General features: G+C 39.8%; 1 protein-coding gene across 1 annotated transcript in view; it reads right to left on the bottom strand.

Moving 5' to 3' along the window:
- Positions 1-19385: 19385 nt before the first annotated feature.
- The window catches only part of LOC131382404 (atherin-like), a 41155-nt gene continuing 39024 nt past the window's right edge, over positions 19386-21516 (bottom strand). Inside the window, exon 4 of the mRNA XM_058434240.1 lies at positions 19386-19495. The gene's annotated coding sequence lies outside the window, so the exon portion shown is untranslated. The remainder of the gene's footprint in view (positions 19496-21516) is intronic.

Here is a 21516-nt window from a genome sequence, read left to right as displayed (position 1 = left end):
CTTGACCAGAGACAAAATTTCATTAGTCACCAAAGAGCAATAAAATACTGCTGTGTTCAAGGAGGTTCAAACATGTTGTCATCATTGTGAACTCGGCAAGAGTCTAGACTATGTAACCACTTGTTATCAGAAATCAGTCAGGGAAACTCCTGGAAGAAATAAATCCCTCATATGGCTTCAGTCCCACCTCACCTCTCAACACCATCATGCTCTCCACTCCAATCATTAGTTTTATCTCAATTCTTCAAATACTGCAAGACTTCTCTTATGTCCAGGTCTTTGAATATGCAGTTGCTTCTGGGTAGAATATTCTTCTACTTCTCACTTTATTCATTCCTCTTTCAGATCTCATATCAGTATCGCTTCCCTCAGGGAGCCCTGCCTGGGTCCCTCTCACAGCATATCACCTAGCAGAGCACCCTTGCATTAATAATTCATCACTTAATGTGTATAGGCCTTGCTAGACTCTGCATTTCATGGAAGAAGGGGCTGTCTCCATTACCACTCTATCCCTGAAACAATACAATTCCTGACACTCAGGGTCACTCATAAAGATTTATTGAATAAATAAATTGACAGAACACTTAGATGTGCAACTAAGACATAATCTAACATCAAATTAATATAGGACAATTCTATATGAGCTGGTGGGGTCAAAAGTCAGCTAGTGACCACAAGCACAAAAACAGCTAAATTTCCACAAGTCCAAAAGCAAGGAAACTCTTTAGCCCTTGATGTCAAAAACCAAATATCAATTTGGAAAACTGTGCCACTAAATCAACCAAGAAAGTTGTTTAAAATGCAAGAAATGATCAACTATAACTCGATTTAAGGAAAGTCCAAGAAGTTGTGTGTGAAGCATTTTGGGTTGTTCTTGGTTCATTTTCTTTCTTTCTTTTCTTTTTTGAAACTGAGTCTCACTCTGTCACCTAGGCTGGCTGGAGTGCAGTGGCATGATCTCGACTCACTGCAACCTCCACCTCCCAGGTTCAAGCGATTCTCCTGCCTCAGCCTCCTGAGTAGCTGGGAATACAGTCATGAGCCACCATGCCCAGCTAATTGTTTTGTATTTTTAGTAGAGACAGGTTTCACCATGTTGGCCAGATGGTCTCCATCTCTTGGCCTCATGATCTGCCCACCTCAGCCTCCCAAAGTGCTGGGATTACAGGCGTGAGCCACCGTGCCCTACCTCTTTGTTCATTTTCAAAACACCATGTGGGAGTCTTGGCATATTGAAGCAAACATGATAGATTAAAAGTAGAAAATGTGCATAAATATTAGATCAGAAAATAAAGGCAAGCAAGTCAAGCCTTTGGAAAAGCAATTTTCAGAAGGGCTAGAAGAGGACTCTAAGTGTTCAAAAGTGGCCTAAAAGTGACCTGGAACAGGAATAAAATAAAATAAATGCAGCTTACTTTATTGATCATTCAGTACATGCTTTGCAAGGTGATAAACATTTCGTAAGCATTGCCTCTTTAGTACTCAGAACCCCCTTGTAATAAGGTAGGCACCATTGTACTCTCACTTTATAAGCGAGGTAACTGAGGTTCTAAACGGTTAAGAAATTTTCCTAAGCTTATATAGACAGTGTGAAAACCCATATTCAAATCCATATTTCTGGAGCTCAAATTCTTAAACTCACTGCACTACAAATTACCTAAATCTAAAATTCCTGCATCCCATTTCTTCTAAATCCAAATCAACATCTGCCCCCTCAGTGACACTTACAACCACCCTGCATTGCTTTCCCAAGTGTTCTGGTGAAAACACTCGGGAAGAGTCAGTTCTCCAGGGCAGCCACAGAGTATTCCATAAAGAAATGCAAAGAAGAGCTCCAAAATGTGGTGAGCCAGCTCTGTGCGATAGCCTCCTGTTGAGGCTCAGAATGAGAATGCATTAGTAAAATATTTAGTTTTTTTTTAATTCTGCACACGTGTCATTGTGTGTGAGTGTGCTTCTATGTGTGTTTGTGTACATATATACGAGCCTAAATGCTCTGGAAGAATTCACACCAAACTCTAACAGTGGTGATTAATGAGAATGGGTATAGAATTAGAAGCAAGAATTAAGAGGAAATGTTTCTTTTTAGGCTTCATACTTCTATCATACTCATAATTTTTACTAGGCAATTAAGTCAAATTTTAATTTTCTTAAAAGGCATCTAGCTCATGTTTCTGCTGGATAAGAGAATGATCTTATATTAATTGCAGCTATGACAGGTAGCTCTCTCCTCTTACCCATCTGCAGTGCTGCACAGCCTCCTGATACTTTTCCAGGGGATACTCCCTTCCTTACTGCTGCTGGAGCAATTTCAGCCTATTGCATTTTTTCCTTTCTTCATGCACTAACTTCTTCGATCATAGCCACTAAGACCCTATTTAATTTAGCTGCAATAAACATATTCTTAACGCTCCCAGAATACTTCAGGGCACTCTGATCTCTTTGGCCACAAAAATTTGACTCTAACTAGGACTCAAAGATATTCTGCCTTCAAATAAGTGGCCCATACCAGTGATAGAAATGGGTTCTATCTAGTCCATTAAATTTAATGTCAACTCACCTGTAGGATTAAACCTGAAATTATCTTTAATTTGTCTGTCTTTCTCGTTTCCTAAATGTCCAGATTCTGCTTCCCCACATTATAATTTTATTAAATACACAATTGACACATGAATATGCTCTTTATAAAAGAGGAAAACCACACAGAAGTATATCAAAAAGTAAGACCCTCCCTTGACTTTTTCTCTAATTGCAAAGTTTGTCACTAAAAATTGTTTGTGTGCATCCTTCCAAATATATTCCAATGTGTTTGTAACATAATTGCATAATATTGTTTTGTGACTTGCTTTTTTCATTCCTCCATTCCAAATATATTTCAGATCCTTTCAAGTCAGCATATTTGGCTCTGCTTAATTTCTTTTCATGGTTTCATGGTATTTATGGTGTGACCATATCCTAATTAATTTAAGCTCTACTGTACTGATGGAAATCTGGAACATTTCCACATTTAAACTCTTACAAACAAGGCTGCAATGAATACCCTAATACATAGATCTATATACACGTTTTTAGTTTTTCTCCAGAATAGTTCTTAAAAACAAAATTCTTATTTATTGTCAATTTTGACAAATATACCAAATTGCCACCTAAAAATGTGCCACTATTGTTTCATTCTCTAGCTTTATGGATATTTTTTATCTGAAGTAAGAAGATAAGCCAAGAGTTCCTGCATTCCTTGTGGAGTATTCTTCCTTTTCAAAATTACCTTAGCGCAATTCTCATTCAGTCAACTTTATGATCAGGCTTTCAAGTTCCACTAAATTTTTTTGTAAAGCAAGAAAAGAATGAAGAACTGAAGTTCTTGGTTCCTTGGGCTTGCACTCACTGTGTCTTCTACCCTGTAAGAGAAGCAGTCAGCACCCTGGAACAGCAGACCTCTGACCTGGTGGGCACCAAGGTCGGGAAGGCCAGCCTCATCTTCTTTACCTAATGTCACGCTCAGGGCAGCCTGGCCAAAGGGCTCTCTGGATCCCAGCTTGGCTCTCTGGATCCCACCTTGCCTGTGGACTTCAGGTGAGAGTGGCATCAAGGGTCTCAAGGAGCAAGACAGAGTGGGCTATGACGTCAGCCTGTCCCTGTCGTCTATGCGAGCCTAGGGAAGTCACAGGCCCCTCCCTCATTGGTTGGTAATATGGGTTTCACTACTGTAACTGCAGAGGCTTGCTATAAGGACTAGAGATAGTGTCTGAAGGGTCTAGCAGAGTACCTGGAGCAGGTTAAGTGTACAGTGGTTCAAAAAAGACAGGGGGACTTGTTTTCACTCATTTTCCATCAACCCCTTCAGGAGCCTAGAATCTGGTGATTTCTCCTCTCCACTCCTCACCCTTCCCTACAACTCCTCTGTGAGAGCAAAGTTCACCCTGACATCAGTCACCACTTGGTGTGAATGTATTAGGGGCAAGGGGCTATGAAATCTGTGTCTCAGGAATGACCCAGGCCAGGGAACCTAAGCTCTCATCATCTTCTCCCAGCCACAGCCTCAGGCCTTGAACCCTTCACTGTCTTCAATTGTTTTCCTGTCAGACTGTTTTCCCCATCTTCCTATCATTCGTTCATTCATCCAGCGAACGCTTAGAGAGCATTTGCCCCGTGCCAGGAACCATGCAAAGCATGGGGGATGCAGTGGAGACCCCATGTCTGCCCTGCCTTCAGGCAAGAGCAAGCATTCCCCTCTCCATTCTTTTGCACAAGCACATTTATGTGGCTGTGGTCTAGGATCTCTTTTCAACATGTTTCTCTCTGCTGCCTGCCACCATCCCTAGCCAGGCTTCCCCCACCTCCCCTGCATATCCTGCCTCCTTCACATACAGTTGTCGTGCTGTGAAACTGTTAAAGGGCTTCTGCTAGCAAGCATCAAGGACACAGCCTTAATAATCATGTTCTTTAAATCAAATCAGCATCAAGGCCATCGTATTGAAGAGCCTTATGCCTTAGAATCCCCTCCCTCGAGAAACTTTGCTGTTTGAAATCATATCAGGACCTGCAAAACCAAAATAAACCAGCTTTAACCTAAGACAGATGGAATGCTGAGTGTGTTAAAGCAGCTCTGTCTTGGTCTAGGAGTCCATCAGTTTCCTTGTCACCACTTCTGTTAATCAGAACCATCTGTGCTTCCCTAGTAACATATATTAGCTCTGCTCAAGCATAGCTGCGGGGAACTGTTCCCAAATGCAGGGCTCACTTGACTGGCAAGTTTAATAAATTAATGTTTGTTTTCCAGAACTCAGATCTGTTATCTCATCAACAGTGCTTAATCTCAGTGTTTCCATGGACTGGAGTCCCTCAAGTCCTTCATGGTTGGATGACCAAGATGAAATAACTAGACATGCTACTAAGAGATTTTTCAGGTGAGGGAAGGTGGACCCAGACAAAGAGATGAGAGGATGTTGGTGAAGAGTCTCCACACTAGACTTGAACATGATACAATTCTATTTCCAGTAAATGTGACCAACAATCCTGTCAAGCTCCCATCTCCTATGGGATGAGAAGCTCCTGAAATAATATCTTAGACTACCTCATAACTTTTCAGTCACATACTGTCATGAAGATAGATTTATTTCATTATTTAAGACTCAACCCAGTTCATTTTAAAACTGCAGGCTTGGCTAGAGATAGTGTCTGCAGTGGCTCACACCTGTGATCCCAGTACTTTGGGAGGTCGAGGCAGGTGGATCACTTGAGGTCAGCAGTTCAAGACCAGCCTGGCCAACATGGTGAAACCTGTCTCTACTAAAAATACAAAAAAATAGCTGGGCATGATGGTGGGCACATGTAATCCCAGCTACTCAGGAGACTGAGGCAGGAGGATCACTTAAACCCGGGAGGTGGAGGCTGCAGTGAGCTGAGATGGCTCCACTGCACTCCAGCCTGGGTGACAAAGTGAGTCTCCATCTCAAAAAAAAAAAAAAAACTTCAGCCTTGTCTTTGAGTAAACGCTATGAGGGTGTATAGTGGAGGAAGTGTATAGTGGAGAGTGTATAGTGAAGGAAGTATCTCTCATGAAGGGAGACATGGCACGTCCTTATCCCTCAAATGACTCAAGATCATGGCTTCATGCTCTCCCTCCTACTTCTATGGTCAGGAAAAAACTAAGGCCTGAATAGTTAAAATCAAGATCCTTGCTCTTTACCTGGCCTAAGTGCTTCTGGAATACATGCATGCTGTGAGAGGAAGGAGAAAGAGAGAGATTTCATGCACATTTCATTTGTATATGTCCACTTTAAAGAGAACGCGGTCTCAAGAAAAACGCAAGAGTCACTGTTTGCAGGTGTCAAAGAATTAACATTTTCTAGGTAAAAGTAATGCCACTGGCAATCATTTATGAGTATTTGCCAAATGTCTGTTAGGCAAACCTCTAACACATCAGATCCGTTCTCTTAGTAAATCTATTTGATTCAACAAAAACTGTGTCCACATACACTGAGTGTGCAATTGTTCATATCATTGTCTGCTTGTGACATTAAAAGCATAAAGCAAACCATGAGTTCAGCCTCATATATTATGTAAATAAGATTGGATTTATTCAGTAGGACTGAGGGTACTAAAAATAACATGGCATTTGTCACTGGAATCTGCAAGCAGGCGGCTCAGAATATTCACTCACAAGTAAAGACACAACAATGAGACATGTCACTAGTACCAATCCAAATCAGAAATGTTCACTCATGAAAAATATTTTCATGATGAAACAAAAGAAAGAGCAGCTAAGAAAATTTGACTTCTGCTTAACAAGCAATCCAAAAAGCCCTGCTGAAAAGATGTTTAATAGTGGAATCTTTTTTATGCTGGTGGATTATTCAATTCTGAGCTAAAAGTGCAACTTGAATGATGCATTAATAGCTATGAAGGACATGAATCTAGATTGACATAGAGATGAGTAAGGCAGACAGAATACGAACAGATATACAGACACATATGCACACAACAGGATGTTGGGAAACAGGCCTGGGAGAGGCCAGAAGACAGGGAAGATAGCACTAGACTGATTTCTTTTGAAGAATTATGCAGAAAAGGAAGCGCTGATGGAGTAAAAAGGAAAAATCCCTGCCACAGAGGCTACATTTGACCTTGGTTCTTGGTTCCCTTCACCAGCAGGTTGAATCAGTGTGGAGATTTTTAAAAACCTCAGGCTGCTGAGTGATTTCTTGCTTTAAGGCTTCTGTTGCCATGGGAACAGTCATCCTCTATTTTCTGAAAGGTGGTTAATAACTGGATATGAGAGTAATCAGATTCTGTCCCAAACTTGAATTAAGCTCACTTCTGTCTCTGATACTGCCACTCTGGGTGTTATTGCTGAAAATTCAGAATATGTTGGGAACTAACATCCAGAAAAAGACACTAGGTCTATTCCAAGAATTGATTCAGATTCCTTGGTGTGGGTCTGTGAGATATGACGACAAAATCATGAGAGTGCGAGTGCGTGTTTCAGCAAACAAACCAGAACTTGCATAAAGAAAAGCACTCTGTGTCTTGCAAAGCAAATGAGGGGTATGTGCTTAGTCCAACACTGCTATCGCTGTTGGAAAATTTTCTAGAACTCTTCTTTTTGATATTATCTTCAGAGCCCCTTTAAAAGCCACTCTGGGAAATCCATTTCCTAACCTTGTAGACACGTCTTATGCAGTGAATACATAATTTTATGCCAGTGCCAATGGCCATGGTGATTCCAGAGCAAGAAGGAGTGAACTATTTTTACTTAAACTAGGAGCAGAAGCCACAAACCATCCTTAAAAATTAAATCTATGGCCAGGTACAGTGGCTCATGCCTGTAATCCCCAGCACTTTGGGAGGCCAAGGTGGGCGGATCACAAGGTCGGGAGATTGAGACCATTCTGGCCAACATGGTGAAACCCCATCTCTACTAAAATACAAAAAATTAGCCAGGTATGGTGGCATGCGCCTGTAGTCCCAGCTCCTCAGGAGCCTGAGGCAAGGGAATCACTTCAACCCAGGTCTCCAGAAGTTGCAGTGAGCTGAGATCACGTGACTACACTCCAGCCTGATGACAGAGCAAGACTCCATCTCAAAAAAAAAAAAAAAAAAAATTACATCTACACAGACCTATTGGGATAGCTATTACTCAAAAACTAGAAAATAATGAGTGCTGGGGAGGATGTGGGAAAATTGGAAACCTTGTGCATTGTTGGTGACAACCTAAATGGTGCAGCCGCTGTGGGAAAAGGTGTAGAGTTTCCTAAAAAAACTAAACATAAAATCACTATATAATCCAGCAATTCCACTTCTAGATATATATTCAACAAATTGAAAGCAGAGACTTGAACAAATATTTGTCCACCAAAGTTCACAGCAGCATTATTCACGATAGCTCAAATGTGGAAACAACCCAAATGACCATTGACAGATGAATGGATAAACAAAAAAAAAATGTGTTATATGTATCTATTGGAATATTACTCAGCCTCAAAAAGGAATGGAATTCCAATACAATTCTATAACATGGATAAACCTTGAAGACATTATGCTAAGCCAAACACATAAATTAAGCCCAAAACAAAAGGACAAATATTGTATGATTCCAGTAATATGAGGCACCTGAAATAGTCAAACAATTCATAGAGAGAGAAAGTAGAATGGTGATTGCCAGATACTAGGGTGAATAGGGAAGGGCAATTATTATTTAATTGGTACAGACCTTCAGCTTTGGAAGGTGAAAAGGTTCTGGGGATGGATGATGGTGTTGGTTGCACAACAATGTGGATGTACTTAATGCCAAGGGATTGCACACTTAAAAATGGTTAAAATGGTAAACTTTTATGTTATGTATATTTTACCACAATAAAAAAATTTCTATAAAGTCAAAGCCAGGAGTATCTTAATTATCTTCAAACCTGCCAATTCTCAGTCAATTTCTCACCTTCACAGCTGATATACACAGAAGTTCTCCAGGACCAACCCAAAAAATAAAATAGTTTTCCTGGCACCCTAGGCCAGATCCTGGTTTGTACTAATAGAAAAGAAAAGCAACCTCACAGTAATGAGACTCAGTCCTATGTGGCATTGCCAGATTTAGCAAATAAAAACATACAACACCCACTTAAATTTGAAATTTAGGTAAGCAATAAATAATTTTTTGTATATGTATGTCCTAAATGTTGCATGAGACATAGTTACACTAAAAATTTTTGTTGTTTAGCTAAAGTTCACATTTAAGTGGGCATCTTGTACTTTATCTGACAACACTAATCCTAAATGAAATTGCTTCTGGCCAACAGCATCATCTCTCGCCTTTAAACACTGACTCAAAATCTGCCGCTACCTGAGTCAGCTGCACTCAGGCGTACACCACACTGTTATCAGACCTTCTAGTGTAGAGAGCAGAAAATAAAGCACAGATCTGGTCACAGCTATTTTCTCCCACTATTCAATAGTCAATATATGTCCAAAATCTGCCACTTCAGCGCTTGTCCTCAGCCTTAGGGTTAAGTTATATTCCATCCTACCCATTAGCTCAGCTCTCCATGAGGTCTGGAGCCTAGACCAGCCTGGTGGATTGTATCAGTCCTCCCTAATTTCTCATTTGATTTAGAAATATCACATTGAAAAGCTGTTTACCATATCATTTCAAGCTCTCTTATATAAATATGTTCATGATGATTTCCAGTGACAGGAAGGCCATTTTAAAACTATCACCACCAAGTTTTTGTGTAAATACACCCCCTGTGTTATTAAACAATTACTGCAATTGTCAAGTAAATGTCATGAAAAGGACATTACAGTCTTCATTTTATATCTAAAGAAACAGAAGAGTCACTGGCTTTCTCAGGCAATAGTTCACTCTAAGTCCATCACTTACTTCTCTCCACCTGCCTTTCCAACCCCCTGGGATGCTTCTTTTCTTAAAATCTGGTGCCATAATTGGGCATGTGTGTGTTTCCTGCCTTGATACCACTTGTTTGTTGCCTTGGGCCTGATAATCCCTATTGTTAAATCTGTAAAAGGTAAATATTCGAAAGCATACGAATGACACTAATATGGAATTGGTCATGAGGATGGTTTGTCTTTCACTGTGTCACTCCTGGGACAGCTCAAGGGACACACATAACCCTTTCTACAGAGCCTATTCCATTCTTAGCTTCTCAGAGCAGAAATATGCAACTCAATCCAACAAGTACCCTTAGGACTCCCACTATGCAGAAGGCACCACTAACTGAAGCCAAGGAGCCAAATTATTAAGACATTGTCACTGCCCACTAGGCACTCATAAATTCAGGATGTTTGCCCTTAAGCTTCTGGCCACACCTTTTACATTTTCCCCCACTGTTTTCTATTCTTCCACCTACTCCTTTAAATCCAGGCATTTTGCTGGGATCTAAGCTTGGTCTGCCTCCGTTTTGTCCTCCATTCTGTTCCATGGTTCAACTTTTATGTTTATGTTACGTCTGCCAAATTTTCTTACTCTGCCCTAGGCCCAGATTTTTCAAATTCCCTTTGGACATCTCTATCTGGGTATTTGTTCCAAGCTCAACACACTTCAAACCCAACACATATTCTTCCTCCCCAGTTCTTCCTTCTGTACTCCTTATGTCAATGGTATCACTATATTCCAAACAGAGGAAACTGAAACTGTCCCTCCTCACCCCTTCACACAAGCAATTACAATACCCAGCCAGCTCCACTCCCACAATGGCCCTCAGCTCTGCCTCTGCCCCCTCCCATTAGCCATGCCTTGGCTTTTTTCCTCGTCCTTGCACATGCGTGCCACAGTTATTGTGGAACTGCCTCCCTAACCTCCAAACTCTCCCTTCTCAAATCCATCTTTCAGACTGCTACCAGACATATCCTACAATCACCAGTTAAATCACATTACCCTCCCACTCAAAAACCCTTAGTGTCTCCACATTGCCTGAAGAAAAAAACCATCCTTAGAATAATATTCAGGGCTCCGCCATCTGGCCTCAATCTCACTTCTAACTCTTTCTCCCACTTCGTCACCCCAAATTTCCTATGTGTAAGCCACATAAAAGATTGCTCATCTGGCTCTTTGATGAAGGTGTCTCCTCCTTGTAAATTGCCCCCTCTCCTGGAAAGAGCCCAGTTGCTTGAATCAACATATCTTAATTCAAATGCACTTGTGTCATATTGGTCAAATTATCTTTACCTGAGTTTCCTTACCTTTAAGATGGGGACAATAATTACATGTACCATGGAGTTTTTGTAAGGTTTAAGAGATAATACATTTAAACGAGCTTAGCACAATGCCTAATGTGCACATTTTAGTTCCTGTCATTGTTATTTTTTTAAATTTACCTATATTTATCAACTACTACTCATTCTTTAAGGCCCCAATAAAATGCCACCTCCCCACAGAAATTTCCTCAATTGCCTTAGTCAAAAACCATCATTAGCTCCTCCTTCCACGTCTCATCAATAAGTGTGTCACTCAAGATAGCACATTTTTCACATGACTTTGCATTCTAATTCATTATTTATAGGTACATCCTCCCAACTCTTCCCCAACCCCTACCCCCACCCCACTCACAAGCTCGTGAGTGGCAGCCTCCTGTTAATGTAAGGCCTTTTGGGGCTCCAGCTAAACTTTTTCAATTTAGTACCAGAGGATCAAAAGAAAGTCCTCGATTTTCAAATCTAAGCCCCTGCTGACAACACTTCTCTCAATTGTACTTGAGGCTACAGAAAACCTTTTCATTTTCTGTTTTTACTCCAGTTGCTATAGTAAATGGCTAGTTCTCCCTCATTTTCCTGCTCTTGGAATTGGTTCTTAATTATAAGCTCTTACCTAATAATTGTTTACAAAAAAAAATTTAACAATTATTTTTTAATTCACTAGAAATCACAGCTTTATCTTCAACTTTTGTTTAAAATCTATGAGAACCACTCCATGGTGACCAAAAAAAAAAAGAAAGATTTGAGAAGTTTTGGAATAATATCAATAAACAAAAGATGACCAACTACAAATTATACATTTGGGTGTGTGAGAGCTCCCAAATTTATCATCAAGTACACCTCATCGAAGAAATAAAATTTTTCCAAAGAGGTTCATGGTCTAGAGGTAAAATATTTTCTATGTCAAAAACGCAAATTTTGTTCATTTTTCATTAAGGTATAATGGTCTGCCAAATTAATAAAATTTGGGTGGACTTGCTCAAAATTTCACATTCCGATTAGAGAGTAGGCCAAAGTTCATGGAAATTTTACCCAAGCAAAAACTTATAGTTTCACATCCAGACCCTGCACTCCATGTTCTTGACTTTGCAAAGGAAATCCTAAGGAAGCTGAGTACAAATTAAGCCTCGCAGTTTCACCAAGAGGCTTGTTTTCCTTCTCAAGCATTTTCAAATTCAAAATAACCTTAATTTACAGGAAGTTGAAAATTATTCTGTTTATTCTACACATTTGGGGGATGTGTATACAAATATTTACTGGACGTAAAACTTCAATGTCTTACTACAAACCATCTGACTTCAGAAAACTGAATACATACAGCAATAATTAACAACAGATGAAAATTTTACATGCTCAGAGTTTCATATCTTGAACTTGGGCATACCCTTCAGAGTAGGCTCATTAGAGCAACAGGGCTTTTGAGAAGCAGGTTTTCATTACTAAATTCTGTTTCTAGAGCACCACACAGACACAGAGGAAAATATTATTCTCTGAAATGAAGTGTGGTTAAAAATAGAAAGCAAATTAGTAGCCAAACTTTGAGATTTCCTGAGTTGAACTTTAATCCTGTCCAAAAAGTGGTTATTGTGAAATCTTTCTTTTTAGCTACAACAAATGAATAACTAAATGAAATTCACCAATAGAAGCACCACAGCATGGAAGTTAAGAAGCTCTCCACACTTCCTAGGAAGTGAAGTTTGAGTTTGAGCTTCAACTTTATATGGTGGTGTTTCTCAGATTTCATATTTTAAACCGTCTAGGTAATCCATGTCTACCAATGATTCACAGAATCACAGAATTCTGGAATGCAACCATTTCGTTTTACAGATGAAGAAAAGTAGCAATGTGCCCACGGTAAAATTTCTAATCATTTACAATGTTGGGATAGGAACTCAGACTACCTGACCTTCTACCCCAGTATTCCTTTTATTCCAAAACTAGGCATGCCACAGCCCTTCTGCCAAAATCACAAAACGGTGGGTTGCAGGGCCCTGGAGGACAAGACAATAAAGAAGCCAGAGAATGCACAGCAAGTTGCCCACACCCCTTTGCTAGGCAGGCCCTGAAATCACCAAGAAAGACACCACTTCCATCCTACATCCACTCAGAGCACGTGCCCTCAACCCAAATACTCGTGACAGGTGTCTGGAGTGGGAATGGCCACAGCCCACCATTATGAACCCCAGAGTGGATGTGGGCAGCCACTAGAATTCTTTCTAGGGCCATGCTAGCTGAGAAAACCCCAGCTGCCACCAGATGAAGGAAAGATATTTGCTGCAGGCTGGAGCTACCAGCTTCTCCCTGGTCAAGATTTCAGCCTTCCTTGTGGAAACGAAGCCTCCTCTATTAGTCCACTAGGGCTGCCATAACAAAGTACCATATACTGAGTGGCTTAAATAACTAACAGACATTTATTTTCTCATGATTCTGGAGGCCGAGAGTCCAAGATCAAAGAGATAATTTCTTCTGAGGCCTCTGCCCTGGGCTTATAGGTGGCCATCTTCTCTCTGTGTCTTCAAATGGTCTCCTCTGTACATCTCTGTGTCTTAATTTCCTCTTCTTAAAAGAACACAAGCAGTATTGGATTAAGGGCCACCTGAATGACTTTATTTTAACTCAGTTACCTCTTTAAAGACCCCATCTCCAAATATAGTCACATTCATAGGGACCAGGAGTTAGAGCTGCAATATATGAATAGGGGGATAAAATAGTTCAGCCCGTAACACCTCCTGAACATATCCAAGAACCAACCAGAAAAATCCACTGGCTTTCTTCCTTCCTACAGCTCTTGCTTCTACTAACTGCAGCAGATGCAGACTCATGCTGGTGCTGACCACCCAGCCAGGCCTTAAAATTACACCATCTGCCTGACTGGCTTCCCGGTTCGGGCATACTCCTCTTTCTTTCTCTCTCTCTCTCTCTCTCTCTCGCTCACACCACTCTCGCTCTCTCTCTCACACACACACACACACACACACACACACACACACACGTGCGCACACATATACACACAAACATACACATACACATACACAGAATTTTATCGACTCTCTTGCAGGTCTACGTAGATCAGACTCTTCAATTCCGTTAATATAATCATAGAGAATGTCCTAAATTCTGAAAGAACCATAAGAACCTCTAAAAAGCCCTATAGAGATCCACTGGGGAAGAAGCTCTATCAATCCCATTCAACCCACTGTGGTAGGCAGATTTTTAAAGATGTCCTCCCAAGATTCTCATCTCTGATTATTCAATCAAATATGAATCTAAATACTACTGTGAAGGCGTGTTGCAGACAGAATTAAAGTTACCAATGAGCTGACTTTAAAATAGGGAGATTATTCTGGATGACCTAGGTAGGCACAATTATGATCACATAAGCCCTTAGAAGCAGAAGAGGAAGGCAAAAGAGTCCTTCAGAGAAGTGCTGCAGGATGGAGGAGACCTAAGAAGAGGTTGGAGGGATGCAGAGTGTGAGAGGCACTCCACCCACCATTGCTGGCTTTGAAGATGGAGGAAGAGGCCATGAGCCAAAGAATCCAGGTGGCCTCTAGAAGCTGACAAAGACCCCTGGCTAAGATCCAGCAAGAAAGTGAGGACCTCAGTCCTGCAAACACATGAAACTGAATTTGGCCAACAACCTCAATGAGCTTAGAAGTGAACTCTTCCCTAGAGCACCCAGGAAGGAACGCAGCCTGGCCAACACCTTGATTTAGGTTTTGTGAGCCCTGGAGCAGAGAAATCAGCCTAGCCAACCTACAGTTCTGACTTACAGAAGTATGAGATGATAAATTTGTGTTGTTTTAAACTCTTAAGTTTGTGATGATTTTTTACAGTAGTGATAAGAACTATTACACCCGTCCTGTTATTAAATGTAATTTCCTTCCATTTTTATTTTTGGGAGTAAACTTCTTCTTACATCACCTAAGCATTCTGAGTGGTAGGTATTATTATTTACCATTAATTAGGGGTCCACATTAAACTAAAAGTTATGCAGATTCTATACATGACCCCTCAGAATCAGTAGTTTACAGCCTCAAACAGGACACTACACATATATCTTAATATATCCACAGTTGTTTCTCTGCCCTGAATTCTGCCCATGACTGCTAGGAGTTGACTGTACCCTTCGGATATCAAAGATTCCTCCAGAGACCTCTGTCCTGTAGATAAATCTTGAATCTGATCCCAGAAAGAACTGCTCTAATCTGCTTCATTGCTATTTGTAATGTTCACTCTTGTGACTTCACATAGTACTTGGAAATAATAATGGCATGATATTTTTTAAAGCACTGTCTTGAAATAAATGAAGTGAAATTTCAGAAAAAACCCCACACCATCAAGGGGATAAAAATAGCAATGAGAAAAAGGAACAACCCAAGCTCTAGGCAAGAATCTCCTGAAAGAACAATAGAAAAACACAACTCTGTTTTGGCACAAGAGTCCCAGGAGAGATATTGTTCCAACCCACCTCTAGGGCATAGGCCACCCCTTGAGCTCTTCCCAGCACAGAACCCATGTTTGTAACTACAAGCTAGGATTTCTTTGGATAGCACAAAGAGGCCTTAAAATCTGTAACAAACTCCCATTATTCTAACCACAATCTCTCCCAAATGTTGCCTCCAAGTGTTAGGTCCCTGTCACTGGTTGCCTGCTAGACATTTCTTTCCAAGTCTCTCATGAGCACCTCAGACACCACTAGAACATGACAACTCATTGTCTTCCTCTCCAAAGCACACCATTTCCCAACTTCCTCTTTCTTTTGAGCTACCATTTATTGGACATCTGCCTTGTACCTGGCACTGCACTCATATGTTACATACAACATTCATTTAAACTCACAAAGCTTTTACAAATCTGGAAAGTGTATTTCAGAGAGCTTAAATTATTTCTTAAGATTAGGGCCAATTTTGCTGGGAATCATCCCTGTCTCCTCTAAAAAGAAGCAGCTTTCTTGCCCTTGTGGGTGCTAAGCTCTGATCTTCTAGTCCTGGACTGTTGGTAGCCATCTTGCCTGCCACATGCAGAAGAAATGAAACACTGAGAGAAATGAGTTAAAATATGAGGGAAGGCGAAATGATGGAGAATAGAGTGTGGAAGACGGAACACGATCAGTCAACATCCTTTGAGTGTTCGGATCAAGTACCTGTGGCCACTTCTGTTCTGTATTTTCTAGTTTTGGAGCAAGCAAATTCCCTTTTTGTGCTCAGCCCTCATTGAGTTAGGCTTTGTCACTTGCAACCCAAAGTTTTGACTAATATGTCCCTCTGTTCAAGAAAATCACTGCTACCTTTCATTCTCTTTTTCTTTTCATTTTGGTGTTTATGAAACTATGATTAATGAAGTAATGCAGCTACATTGTGGTTTTAGTTTGTAATTAGAAATATATCTAACATTAAATCACTTGCGTGGTATTTTCAGGAGTTTTATAAGTTCCTTGATTTGGTTGTTTGTCTTTGGTTTTTTTGTGTGTGTTAAGTTACCCAAAATTTTATTGGCTACTAAAAAGTATCAATTTATCTGATAGAATAAATAATATAGTTCATTTAAAAAATTAAAATTCCCATTGGAATTTACTCCAATCTGTGATATATCTGAAGTTTTTCACAACATGGTATTTTTCCTCAACAATTTTAGTTCCATAACAAAGTCACATTTCAATATTTAAATTAGATCTAGAGATTTTTAACAAATATTGAATAATATTTTTAATTGTTTACTATTTTTCAAGCTATTATTTTTAAATAGAAAAAAATTCTTTTTTGAAAAAAAGAATAATGGTTACTAGATATAGGAGTAGAGGAGCCCACATCTAAGGTAATGTCAAGTGAGTAGTCAGGATTTGTTTTTGAAAAAAAATAAAATACATTTTACAAGTGAGGTATAGTTTTCTAGTTTATGAAAACATAAAGTTCCATTTAGTTAGAAATAGTCCTCCCAAGTGAAAATCAGTATAACCTTTTTCAAGGTCACTTTGGCAGCACCTACAAACAGGTCACATGCCTTCCCTCAGCAATTCTTCCCTAGGAATCTGCCCCTCGGATACTAGAACAGTCACAGCAGCACCGCACACAAGAGAAAAAACTGACAACATATAAATATCCTTCATAAGATTAAAGATATTTATATACACAACAAAATACTATACAGCTATTAAAAGGAGGTACTAAATTGGAAAGATATACACTATATATTAGTTTAACAAGAGCAAATTACAGAGCCATATACACAGCATATTAGACTACAAAACATATGAATATTACAAAGCGACTTTAACACCTTTTGACCTTGACCCTTGTCATCCACTCTGGCATTGTCCAGTCCCTCCTGATCTTTTCAAAGACTATTTATTCATCTTCTCTCCTCCTCACCTCCCCTGCCCCATCCCTTATGAAGCTCTCCAATGTCTCTTCCCACTGCTCTAAATATGTAGACCCAAGTCCAACTCATGGTCACCATGGATCCTCTCCTGTTCCTGGATTTCACACAATCCTCCTTCACCACCTCACCTTTGTGCATGTATTTCCGTCTGCCCTCCTCCTCACACCCTAGACCTCTGTCCCTGCCTCTTTCCCTTATCAATTTCTACACATCTCTATTGGATAGTTCCTATTTCCTCCCCAGACCTGCTCACCACCCTTCCCCATTCTACTCTCTGCCCCAAGAAGCAAACCTGGTGGGGTCTGTCTCCCTTGCCCACTGGCTTCCCATTAGGTTCAGCCAATAGGAAGCCCAGCAGGAGCTGGCAGGGGACAGAGGTATTTATTTCCTCAGCTCCTTTCCCTGCTAGGCTACTTCAGGATTTCTGGTCCTTCAACCAAAGATCCCAGCTCCTCTCCACAGGGCTCTCTCCTTCTGGGTTCTGAAGTGGCTCCCTCATCCTTTCAGCCCAAGGAATGTGATGATCCCAGTGTTACTATCTTTAGGTGCTTCACTATCCCACATGACTCTCCTACTCCCACCACATCTCTGTAAAGGGTGCCTGAATTAAACTCTCTTCAAATATTATCATCTGTGTGAGCTAGGACAGGGGCATCATCTCAGCTTAACTGTCACTTGTTCGGTGATGGGATCCACAGACTAGGTTGCCCTGTATAACATAGTACCCTGACTATGGATTTATAGCATCCATCAGAGTTTGCAATTATATCGATTTCTGCAATTAATTTTTTCTCCCTCTCTCTTACTCTCGCTCTTGTTCTCTTTCTCCTTTCTCCACCACTAGACTGTAAACTCCTTGAGGGCAAAGATAATGTCTTTTTATTCTCCCTTGTAGCTACAGTAATTAGCTCAGTGTTTCCCACGTTGTAATGAATAGTACTTGCTACTGGGCCTAGAATTAAACTCTGTATGGTTCTATTATTGCATATATCCTTGTAGTGTCCTTTTCCCTCAGAAAGAATCAAAGCACTGATTGTCATCTGCTTCATTGTCCTGCATGCAGACATGATTAACAAATGCTTGTCGCACTAAATTGAAGGCCTACAGGGAGCCATGTATGCATTTAACCGGATGGTCTTTGACAATATTCACTTCGGCTCTGATTTTGGAAAAATATCAAAGATCAAATACATTCTAAGAATAGTGAACAAACTGTTTGGGGGGGGGGAATACACTATTTTCAGAGTTACATTTATTTTCTTTTATGATATGAAATTCTTTTTATCTTTTGTCAAAACATATGGACTAAATTAAATTGAAAAGATTATATTCCCTTACTATGCAGTTTCATAATGTCTTTCTTCAAAATTGAAACCTCTCAGTTGTTTTAAATGTTATTTTGCTAAGGATTTCTTCCCCTAAACTGACTAAAGAAAACGGAAGTAAAATAACGTGGATGTAATTATACCCTGAAAGAAATTGTAGCAACTGATGTGGAAAGACGAAAATGCCAAAGGCAAGGACTTGCAATGAATGACAGGTGGAAGTTTTGAAAGCCTATGATCTTTCTACTGTTCTGCTCTCTAGTGTAATGCCTTAAAAGAGCACAGCAAAGCAGATCATTATAAAGGCAAGTAGTATAAGGTAGATCATTTCCAAGGGCATCTTTATAAAGCAGCGTACATGTTCCCACTAGAACCACATTATAATTTAAGCTTGAGTCCTCTACTGTGAGACATGGTACACACACAGTGGAAATAGTCACATAAGTGATTCCAATGGATGAGTATACAGGTTAGAAAAAAATAGTAAAACTGATAGAATCATTAATTTGGCCCAAACAAACATTTATCTGAAATAATAAATAGTAATGAAACATTAATTTACCATCATTTTGTTTATCATTCTCCTTAAAATTTAGAAGAGCTCATGCATGATTTGTATAGTTCATGTATCCAAAAAACAAATAAAGACTTTCCAAGAGATGTAAATACAAATGCCTGTTTCTTATTTGTATGTTTGCAGGCAGAGATTAAAATTTTATCCATTGACGTTGCAACTCTATTCAAAGTGGCGACCATTCTTTTCACGATAACCATTGCAAAATCTAAATATTTGTAGTCACATTAAGAACCTTAGTTGTGGTCCAGGTGTGGTGGCTCATGCCTGTAATCCTAACACTTTGGGAGGCCAAGGCAGATGGATCGCTCAAGTCCAGGACTTAAACATGGCAAGACCCTTTCTATTCAAAAAATACAAAAAAAAAAAGGAGTCAGACATGGTGGCACATACTTGTGGTCCCGGCTACTTGGGAGGCTGAGGTGGGAGAATCACTTGAGCCCAGGAGGCAGAGGTTGCAGTGGGCCAAGATCACACTACTGCACTTCAGCCTGGGCAACAGAGTAAGACCCTGTCAAAAAAAAAAAAAAAAAAACCTTAATTGTTACTACCCAAGGGAATCTACAGATTCAATACAATCCCTATTAAAATACCAATGACATTCTTCACAGAAATTTTTGTAAAAGTTTTAACTTGTATGGAACCAACTAAAGACCCCAAATATCCAAAGCAATCCTAAGCAAAAGAACAAAGCTGGAAGCATCACACTACTTGACTCCAAAATATACCACAAAACTGGAGTAACAAAAACAGCATGGTACTGGCATAGAAACAGAACATAGACCAATGAAACAGAGGGGAGAACCCAGAAATTAATCACATATTTACAGCCAAGTGACTTTTCTAAAGGTGCTAAGAACACTTATTGGGGAGTGGACAGTCTCTTCAATAAATAATGCTGGAAAAACTGAATATCCATATGCAGAAGAATGAAACTAGACCCACACCTCTCACTCTGTATAAAAATCAAATCAAAGTCAAACAAAGACATAAGTGTAAGACCTGAAACTTTAAAATTACTAGAAGGGCCGGGAGCAGTGGCTCACGCCTATAATCCCAGCACTTTGGGAGGCCAAGGTGGGTGGATCATTTGAGGTCAGGAGTTTGAGACCAGCCTGACCAACACGGTGAAACCTCATCTCTACTAAAAATACAAAAATTAGCTGGGCGGGGTGGTGCATGCCTGTAATCCCAGCTACTTGGGAGGCTGAGGCAGGAGAATAGCTTGAACTCAGGAGGCAGAGGTTTCAGTGAGCCGAGATCATGCCCATGCACGCCAGCCTGGGCAACAAAAGCGAAATTCTGTATCAAAAAATAAATAAATAAATAAATAAAAACTACTAGAAGGAAACGTAGGGGGAACACTTTAGGACATTGGCGTGAAAAAAGATTTGAAGTCTAAGACCTCAAAGGCACAAGCAACAAAAGCAAATTAAACAAGAGGAAGTATATCAAACTAAAAATCTTCTGCACAACAAATGAAACAATCAACAGAATAAAATGCAACCTGCAGGATGGAAGAAAGTATTTGCAAACTATTCACCTAACAGGGGATCCCTATCCAGAATATACAAGGAACTCAACCATCTCAACAGCAAAAACAAACAATCCAATTAAAATGTGGGCAAATGATCTGAACAGACATTTCTCAAATATATAACAATGGCCAAAAAATACATGGAAAAAGGTTCAATATCACCAATTATCAGAGAGAAATGAAAATCAAAACTCTAATGAGGTACCATCCCACCCCAGTTGCAATGGCTGTTATCAGAAAGAGAAAAAATAAATGCTGATGAGGATGCAGAAAAGAGGGAACTCATACACTGTTGGTGGGAGTGTAAACTAGTAAAGCCAGTATGGAGGTTCCTCAAAAAAAAAAATTAAAAATAGGACTACCATATGATCCAGCAATCACACTACTGGGCATTTATCCAAAGGAAAGAAGATCAACGTATCAAAGAGACATCTGAACCTATATTTATTGCAGCACTATAGCCAAGATATGGAATCAACCGATGCATATAAAAACAGATGAATAGATTTTAAAATGTGGTGTATATACACAATGGAATACTATTCAGCCATAAAAAAATAATGAAATCCTGTCATTCACAGCAACATGGATGGAACTGGAGGACATTATGTTAAGTGAAATAAGCCAGGAAAAGAAAGTTGAACATCACATGTTCTCACTCATATGTGGGAGCTAAAAAAAAAATTATCTCATAGAAGTGACAAGTAGAACAGAGAATCCTAGAGGTTAGGAAGGGTAGGGGGAAGGGAAGGATAAGAAGAGATTTGTTAAAGGACACAAAATAATAGCTAGATAACAGGAATAGATTCTAGTGTTCTATACCACAGTTGAACGACTACAGTTAACAATAAAATACTATATAGTTTCAAATAGCTAGAAGGAGGCTATTGAACATTCCCAAAACAAAGAAATGATAAATGTTGGAGATGACAGATATGCTAAATTACCCTGATCTGATCACTATACATTACATGTATCAAAAAATCACTATGTAC

Source organism: Hylobates moloch, unplaced genomic scaffold, assembly GCF_009828535.3.
Source record: "Hylobates moloch isolate HMO894 unplaced genomic scaffold, HMol_V3 SCAFFOLD_23, whole genome shotgun sequence".
Classification (NCBI taxonomy): Eukaryota; Metazoa; Chordata; class Mammalia; order Primates; family Hylobatidae; genus Hylobates; species Hylobates moloch.
Note: the sequence above shows the minus strand (reverse complement) of the source record. Positions and strands in the feature narration are given on the sequence as shown.